Raw genomic sequence first — 9,682 nt, forward strand, 5'->3', positions numbered from 1 at the left:
TAGCAACACTATGGCTGGGTCAGTACGCCTATAGATCGTCATTTACAGATTGAATCGAGATCAAAGGATTACTTTTAAAGCTTTTTACTCCAAAGAAGCTGGTATTGATGCATGATATTCTCCTCCTTTCTTCTGGTGCATTGCTAATTTGATGATAATTTCATTTCATTTCTCTTTTTGTTTTTCCTTCCAGTTACCTTTCAGCTTTCTGATTTTGATATTAAAGCGTCTAGACACCAAAACAGATCCAGCATACCCCTGTTCCAAATCTGATCTTTTGGCATAGTCTTATTCTGAGCTTCGCAAATAAAACATGCTCAATTTCTCGGTCTCGTATCTTGTGTCAAAATGGAAGGGTACAGCAGCAAAGTCATTGACTCCTGAGATTAAGTATGATGTTTTTGTTAATTTTAGAGGCAAGGACATCCGCTATGGTTTTCTTAGCCATTTGATTGAGGCTTTTCCTCGAAAGGAAATATTTTGCTTTGTAGATAATAAGCTTGAGAGGGGAGATGAAATACCACCATCACTTCTTGGAGCAATTGAAGGATCATCCATTTCATTGATCATTTTCTCAAAAGATTATGCTTCTTCACATTGGTGCTTGGAAGAACTTGAAAAAATAGTTGAGTGCAGAGAGAAATATGGACAGACTGTAATACCTGTTTTCTACCATGTAGATCCCACAGTTGTATGACATCAAAGCGGAACTTACAAAAATGCACTAGTTAAACATGAAAAAACTTATAAATCAAGTAGAGTGGAAATTTGGAGATGTGCTTTGAACAAATCTGCAAATTTATCAGGAATTAAGTCATCAGATTTTCAGTAAGTTTTTTATTCCAATAAATGTTTAATATTTTATCACTTTATTTGTTCTATAGCTTTAGGAATACTTTATAAATCTGGTTCCATAGAAAAATAGGCATTTCATTAGGAAGTGTGCTTAGTGATTCCTACTTCATAAATACTAGTTAATCCTGCAACTAGTTCATGCTAGATTTAGATTGAGCAAGTATTGGCCCTTATTAGACCTAAGTATTATAATCAAATATATTCCAACTTCAAAATGAAACATATATAAAAATGACACATTTTTTAAAGACTTCTAGATACATTCAACAAGGTCCATTTTTTTGGGTACAAACTATACCATATTAGAGGATTCTCACAAAGGAAAAATGAAAAGAGAATGGGTATTCAATCATGGGTGTTCAATCCCCCGCAACAAGAAGTAAGCTATTAGTTATGCCATAGAACTTTGTACATTATTGCACTCTCTCGCTCTCTCTCACCCACTATCTTTTTCTGTTTGTGTAGGGATGATGCCGAGTTGCTTGAAGAAATTGTTAAAACTATAGATCTTGAGATGAAAAGGTGGGGCAAGCACCCAGTTCACTCAAAAGGACTGATTGGAATTGACAAATCAGTTGCACATTTGGTGTCATTGCTACATAAAGAGTCAAAACACGTCCGTGTTGTTGGAATTTGGGGTATGGGTGGTATTGGTAAAACAACCATTGCAGAAGAAGTATTTAACAAAGTAAGTTCTGAATATGATGGTTGTTTCTTTCTGGCAAATGTAAGGGAAGAATCAGGAAGAAATGGAATTGTGTCCTTAAAAGAACAAGAGATAAACAAGTGCTAATCGCCAACAAAGTTGATGACATATACAAGGTTGAGGAATTAAGCTGTAATGATGCTCTTAAGCTTTTTCATTGGAATTCATTTAACCAAAGTCATCTTGAAAATGAGTATTATGAGCTATCAAAGAAAGTGGTTAATTATGCCAAAGGCATTCCACTAGTCCTCAAAGTTTTGGGCCATCTTCTTTGTGGAAAGGATAAGGAAGTATGGGAAAGTCAGCTAGACAAACTTGGAAAAATGCCAATTAAAAAGATCCATGATATAATGAGACTGAGTTATGATGATCTAGATCGAGAAGAGAAAAACAATTTTTTAGATCTTGCTTGTTTCTTCAGTGGATTAGATTTCAAAGTTGACTACTTAAAAGGTTTATTGAAATATAGTGAAAGTGATAACTCAGCAGCTGTTGTGTTAGAAAGGTTGAAAGATAAAGCTCTCATAACAATTTCTAACAATAATGTTGTGTCTATGCATGATATTATACAAGAAATGGCTTGGGAAATTATTCAGCAAGAATCTAGTGAAGCCGGAAGTCGTAGCCGACTGGTGGATCCTAATGATGTTTATCAAGTGTTGAAAAATGACAAGGTATGAGCTCTAACTTGATATAACATCAACTTTTAGAGAACTTTTGAATGATATTTAAATTTACCTTCTAAAAAATTTATGGCAGGGAACTGAGGCCATTAGAAGCATGAGGATGCACTTGTCAATTGTCACTGAGATAAAGTTAAGCCCCCACATATTTGCTAAGATGAACAAATTGCATTATCTTGATATTCATGGTGAACATTATCCAAACCGCGTGAAATGTCTTCCGCAAGGCCTTAAATATTTGCCAAACGAACTAAGATATCTTCGCTGGATGAATTACCCTCAAAAGTTGTTGCCAGAGAATTTTTCTGCTGAAAAACTTGTTCTATTGGACTTGACACGTAGTAGATTGGAAAAACTTTGGCATGGAGTGCAGGTAAATATGCTTGTTTTCCTACAGTATGTTTTAAATTGATTCAAGGAACTAAAGATTAAAACTTAAGCTCGTGTATGATGTCTTCATGCATACTATTTTGCTTCAGAATTTGGTGAATTTAAAAGAAGTTATACTCTATTTCTCGTCATACCTGATGGAGCTACCAGATTTTTCTAAGGCCAGAAATCTTGAAGTAATGAATATCAGCTCTTGTGATAAGTTGGCTTGTGTGCATCCATCTATTTTCTCTCTTGAAAAGCTCAAGAAATTAGATCTAAGTAAGTGCTATTCCATTACTAGAATAACCAGTAACACTGATTTAAGCTCCCTCTGTTATCTCAAACTTTGTCATTGCAAGAAACTAAGGGAGTTCTCACTGACATCAAAGAATATGGAAAAACTTGATTTACGATCCGCACCCATCAAAGCATTGCCAGCATCTTTCGAACATCAAACCAACCTTAAAACACTACGTTTATCACGAAGTAACATTGAGAGTTTGCCTTCATGTTTTGAGAATCTTACAAGACTGCAACATCTCGATGTAGATGGTTGTACTGAGCTTCAGACACTACCAAAGCTTCCCTCGTCCCTTAAAACTCTTGTTGCTATAGATTGCACATCACTGAAGACAATATTGTTCCCTTCAACTGCTGCTGAACAATTCAAGGAAAATAGGAAACATGTTGATTTCTGGAATTGCTTGAAATTGGATAAAGACTCTCTTGCTGCTATTGATTTGAACACGCATATCAACGTGATAAAATTTGCATTCAAACGTTTATCTGCCCTAGAAAATGATCTCACTGAAAATTATGATGATTACAGTGATAGATTTCATTCTTATCAAGCCAGGTATGTGTACCCGGGAAGCAATGTTCCAGAGTGGTTGGTGTATAAAGCAACAGAGGATTATATAATTATTGATCTCTCTTTTCCTCCACCTTCTCCTCTATTAGGCTTCATTTTCTGCTTCATCATTGCCAAGGATGAAACACCATTTTATGGTCGTAGATTACAATTTAACATGGCTATCATCAATGGTGACAGTGAAGATAAAAAGGACAGTGTTGAAATATACACTTCTATGTCATCTGACAGCACTGCATCAAATCAATTGTGTGTGATATATGACCAACGATGTTCTCACTACCTTAATAGAAGAGCAAAAAATATGTCAAAGTTCAAAATCAAGGCTGCAGCATGGTTTAAATATGACTGTCCTGTTAGGAATGAAGTCCCACATCGGTGGGAAATTCAAGTGGGGCCCCTCCTTTACTTATATAAAGGGTAAGGGTCCATCAAATTAAAATCATCCCAAAATTTCTTCTCTCCCTCTCTCGTATCACACTAATCATATATATTTAGTAGTGGTGGTTCTTTATTTTGAGGGATAAATTTTAATAGAGAAGAATAGTATAATTTTTATTCTGTGATAATTTTCTGTTGCTTTTATTATCTCTCTTTCATCTCTTATTTTTTCTCATCTCTTATTTTAGTTGTGTGTTATTATACCGTTACTCTGGTCCCAACAGTGGTATAAGAGCTATTGGTTTAATTTATTCTGCTGCTATTGTCATTAGAATAGTGTTGGTAAAATTCTGAGATGCTCTGTGATTGCGGTTTAATCCGATCTTTCACATCAAAAAAGAGTTGTTACTGGAAAAGTTTGGTAGTGTGAAACTGCTATCTGAGAAAGTTCTGGCTAGGAAAGATTTGGTATTTAAGAGTGTCTATAGTGACCCACCTCTCTTTCCTAGAAATTTTTTTGGTGTGTTAGTTCATGGTCTACCTGTGTTATTCCAGTAGACAATACTATTCATAGTGAGAAGTGCATAAGTCGGTATAATAAAGAGAGAAAATATGGTAGCAAAATATGAGATAGAGAAATTTAATGAGAGTAATTTATCCCTGTGGAAATTGAAGATAAGAGCAATTTTGAGAAAAGACAATTGTCTTGATGCAATTGAAGGCAGACCTGCAGATATTTCAGAAGAAAAATGGAGAGAAATGGATAACAATGCTGTTACCAATTTGCACTTGGCATTGGCAGATTCAGTGTTATCTAGTGTTGCAGAGAAGAAGACTGCAAAGGAGATTTGGGACACACTGATCAAATTGTACGAGATCAAGTCACTTCACACCAAAATATTTTTAAAAAGGAAACTCTACACTCTTCGAATGAGTGAGTCCACACCTGTGACGGACCACATCAACAATCTGAATACGCTGTTTGCTCAACTTACAGCTTCAGATTTCAACATTGTAGAAAATGAACGTGCAGAACTTCTACTCCAGAGCTTGCCAGATTCATATGATCAACTCATCATCAATATTACAAACAACAACATCATTGGTCATCTATCCTTTGATGATGTTGCCGGAGCAGTTCTTGAAGAAGAATCCAGGCGAAAGAATAAGGAAGACAGACTGGAAAGTTGTAAACAAGCAGAAGCTTTGACGATGATGAGAGGGAGATCAATGGAGCGTGGTTCCAGCGGGAGCCAAAATCATGGTAGATCAAAATCTCAGAGAAGGAAGAACCTCAAATGCTACAACTGTGGCAAGAGAGGGCACGTAAAGAAAGATTGTTGGAGCAGGAAGAGTGAAGGAAGGAAGAATATGGAAGCATCAACCTCACAAGGTTGTGTTGCTAGTACCTCAGATGATGGTGAAATTCTATACAGTGAAGTAGTAAATTCTAGAGGCGGAAGACAACTCCATGAATGTTGGATATTGGATTCAGGTGCAACTTGGCACATGACTCCATGCTGAGATTGGTTTTCTACTTATGAACCTATCTCAGGAGGATTTGTATTCATGGGAAATGATCATGCCCTAGAAATTGCTGGAATTGGTACTGTCAAATTGAAAATGTATGATGGTACCATTCGAACAATTCAAGGGGTACGACATGTGAAGGGTTTGAAAAAGAATCTATTATCCATTGGGCAATTGGATGACCTCAAGTGCAAGATCCACATTGAAGGTGGGATCATGAAGGTAGTTAAAGGCAATTTGGTAGTGATGAAAGCAGAAAAGATCACAACCAATTTATACATGCTTTTGGGAGATACGTTGCAAGAAGTAGATGCATCAGTTGCAACAAGTCAAGAAGATGAAACACTGATGTGGCATCGTAGACTCGGTCATATGTCAGAACGAGGTCTGAAAATTCTTGCGGAACGTAATCTCTTACCAGGGCTCAAAACGGTAACCTTACCATTTTGTGAACACTGTGTGACAAGTAAGCAGCATAGATTGAAGTTTGCCAAAGTGACTACAAGAAGCAAACACATACTGGACTTGATTCATTCTGATGTATGAGAATCACCGGAAGTATCCATTGGAGGAGCAAAATATTTTGTATCATTTATTGATGATTACTCCAGGAGATTGTGGGTGTACCCAATCAAGAAGAAGTCAGATGTGTTTCCAGTATTCAAGGAGTTCAAAGCACAAGTAGAACTTGAAACTGGGAAAAGAATTAAGTGCTTAAGGACAGACAATGGAGGAGAATATGTAGATGGTGATTTTCTAGCATTCTGTAAGCAAGAGGGTATTTCAAGGCAATTCACAGTACCTTATACACCTCAGCAGAATGGTGTAGCAGAGCGGATGAACAGAACTCTTCTAGAAAGAACAAGAGCTATGTTAAGAACAGCAGGAGTGGCTAAATCCTTCTGGGCAGAAGCAGTGAAAACTGCCTGTTATGTAATAAACCGATCACCATCAACAATAATTGGTTTGAAGACACCAATGGAGATATGGAATGGAAAGCCACCTAATTATTCTTCATTACATGTGTTTGGATGTCCTGTGTACGTGATGTACAATTCCCAAGAAAGAACAAAACTGGATCCAAAATCCAGGAAATGTATATTCTTGGGTTATGCTGACAATGTTAAGGGGTATCGCTTGTGGGATCCCACTGCCCGCAAGGTTGTTGTTAGCAGAGATGTAGTCTTTGCAGAAAATGAACTGCAAAAGGAGCAGAAAGATGACAGTACTACCAAAGACACTACTTCAGTAGTGATAGAAAGGAAGGCTAAAGAAGATGACAACTCTGAAGCAGAAGAAGAGCACGGAGAACAAGAACCAAATGATGCCAATGATGGAGAAACTCAACAAACAAGACGTGAGATAAGGAGACCATCCTGGCACTCAAACTATGTGATGGCAAGCCACGATGCATATTGTCTTCTAACAGATGAAGGAGAACCATCAACCTTTCAAGAGGCTGTGAGCAGTTCAGATGTTTCTCTGTGGATGGCAGCAATGCAAGAAGAAATGGAAGCCTTACATAGAAACAAGACATGGAAACTTGTAACACTTCCAGAAGGTTGAAAAGCCATTGGAAACAAATGGGTTTACAAGATCAAACGTGATGACAATGATCAAGTAGAGCGATATCGTGCAAGACTAGTGATTAAAGGATTTGCTCAGAAAGAAGGCATTGATTTCAATGAAATATTTTCTCCAGTGGTTAGACTTACCACAATCAGAATTGTTTTGGCAATGTGTGCTGCATTTGATTTACATCTTGAGCAACTTGATGTAAAGACTGCTTTTCTACATGGAGAACTTGAAGAGGAAATATATATGCTCCAACTAGAAGGTTTTGAAGAACAAGGAAAGGAAGACTTGGTTTGCAGGTTGACCAAATCTCTGTACAGTTTAAAACAGGCGCCAAGGTGTTGGTACAAGAGATTTGATTCCTTCATTATTAGCCTCAGATACAACAGACTGAGTTCAGACCATTGTACGTATTACAAGAGGTTTGGTGATAATGATTTCATCATTTTGTTGTTGTATGTGGATGACATGCTGGTGGTAGGCCCCAGCAAAGATCGAATTCAAGAATTGAAGGCACAATTAGCTAGGGAGTTTGATATGAAGAACTTAGGACCAGCAAACAAGATTTTAGGGATGCAAATACATCGAGACAGAAAAGATAGGAAGATTTGGCTCTCTCAAAAGAATTATCTTCGTAAAGTCTTGCGGCGCTTCAATATGCAAGACTGTAAGCCAATTTCTACCCCACTTCCTGTCAGTTATAAATTATCCTCAAGTATGTGTCCTAGCAATGAAGCAGAAAGGATGGAAATGTCTCGAGTGCCGTATGCATCAGCGGTGGGAAGCCTTATGTATGCCATGATTTGTACTAGACCAGACATTGCACAAGCAGTGGGAGCAGTCAGTAGGTTTATGACAGATCCTGGTAGAGAGCATTGGAATGTTGTAAAGAGGATCCTTAGATACATTAAAGGAACCTCTGATGTTGCATTATGTTTTGAAGGATCAGAATTTATTGTCAAAGGCTATGTTGATTCAGATTTTGCAGGAGATCTAGATAAAAGGAAATCTACTACTGGCTATGTGTTTACACTTGCTAGCGGAGCAGTAAGCTGGTTGTCTAAATTACAGACTGTTGTGGCTCTGTCTAATACAGAAGCTGAATACATGGCAGCTACCGAGGCATGTAAGGAAGCAATCTGGATTCAAAGGCTATTGGAGGAACTTGGACACAAGCAGCAGAATACTACTGTGTATTGTGACAGTCAGAGTGCTTTGCATATTGCAAAGAATCCAGCTTTTTATTCTAGAACAAAGCACATAGGTATACAATACCACTTTGTCCGTGAAGTAGTAGAAGAAGGAAGAGTGGATATGCAGAAGATCCATACTAAAGAAAACATAGCAGATATAATGACAAAGTCAGTCAATAGTGACAAGTTTACATGGTGTCGGTTCTTGTATGGCCTATTAGAAATATAAGCAACATGTAATGTATTAGGAATGTGTGTGAAGATATGATTAACTTAATCATAATCTTCAAGTGGGAGAATTGTTAGGAATGAAGTCCCACATCGGTGGGAACTTCAAGTGGGGCCCCCTCCTTTACTTATATAAAGGGTAAGGGTCCATCAAATTAAAATCATCCCAAAATTTCTTCTCTCCCTCTCTCGTATCACACTAATCATATATATTTAGTAGTGGTGGTTCTTTATTTTGAGGGATAAATTTTAATAGAGAAGAATAGTATAATTTTTATTCTGTGATAATTTTCTGTTGCTTTTATTATCTCTCTTTCAGCTCTTATTTTTTCTCATCTCTTATTTTAGTTGTGTGTTATTATACCGTTACTCTGGTCCCAACATGTCCAGGAGTTGAAAGTCAGCGGAGGGTGGTGTTAAAAGGGCTTGGGGTCAGCCCAATAAATGGAATTGCTTGATACTGATTATATCTCAATTTCATTTAATAAATGAAATTGGTTTGCGTTTAGTAAAGTCCTATATGTATTATATTCTTGTGGTTTTAAAATGAAGTTTTTGATTTAGAAGAATGTCTACTAATAAGAACCCAATTGATTCCAACATTCAAATTTAATTATGAGCTTGAGTTCTTATAATTTATCATGGTCCTGCTAAGTGCTTAAGCAAACTATTATATGCTACAATTCATCTTGATCTACTAAAATGCAAGCATGCTAAGCTACCAAGGAAGATACTATTATGCATAGTGATGATAAAGGTAATTTTAAGGCATACTGCCACAATGTAGTCTATTTTGTTGACATGGCATTTGATTTTCTTGTTCAATGCATGTTCTTAGAGTTTTGGTCTTATGTTGGTATAGTCTAGATTTTGCATCAAAGAATCAAAAAAGAAGCTTTTCCTTCAGTATCCACTTCTTTAGAACTGGCTGCAAAACCCTTGGAATTTGTAAAGCTATGGATCTTTCCCTTGGCTCTGGCATTCATACAAATATCATGGGCACACCTTCTATATCAAACTTGGTTAAATATTATTCATAGATTACCTCATATAGTAAATATGTTTCTACACATCTTAATTTCTTATAAGTTGTTTAATTGACCAGGGAAGACAAGTGCTACCCTGCCATGGCTTCACAAGTCCATCAAACACAGAAAGGAAAAATATAAGAAACTTGTAGGAAGAATATTTAGGCTAAGGGGTAAAATTCTTTTCTGAAAATAGATATTTAAAATCAAGTCATATGTGCATTCGACTGTAATTAAATTCTTTTTAATTACAAATCTTC

General features: G+C 36.7%; 1 pseudogene; it reads left to right on the forward strand.

Moving 5' to 3' along the window:
- Positions 1–313: 313 nt before the first annotated feature.
- LOC113850946 lies at positions 314–3,911 on the forward strand (annotated as a pseudogene).
- The last annotated feature ends 5,771 nt before the right edge of the window (positions 3,912–9,682 follow it).

Source organism: Abrus precatorius, unplaced genomic scaffold, assembly GCF_003935025.1.
Source record: "Abrus precatorius isolate BTA unplaced genomic scaffold, Abrus_2018 Scaffold9, whole genome shotgun sequence".
NCBI classification, from domain to species: Eukaryota; Viridiplantae; Streptophyta; class Magnoliopsida; order Fabales; family Fabaceae; genus Abrus; species Abrus precatorius.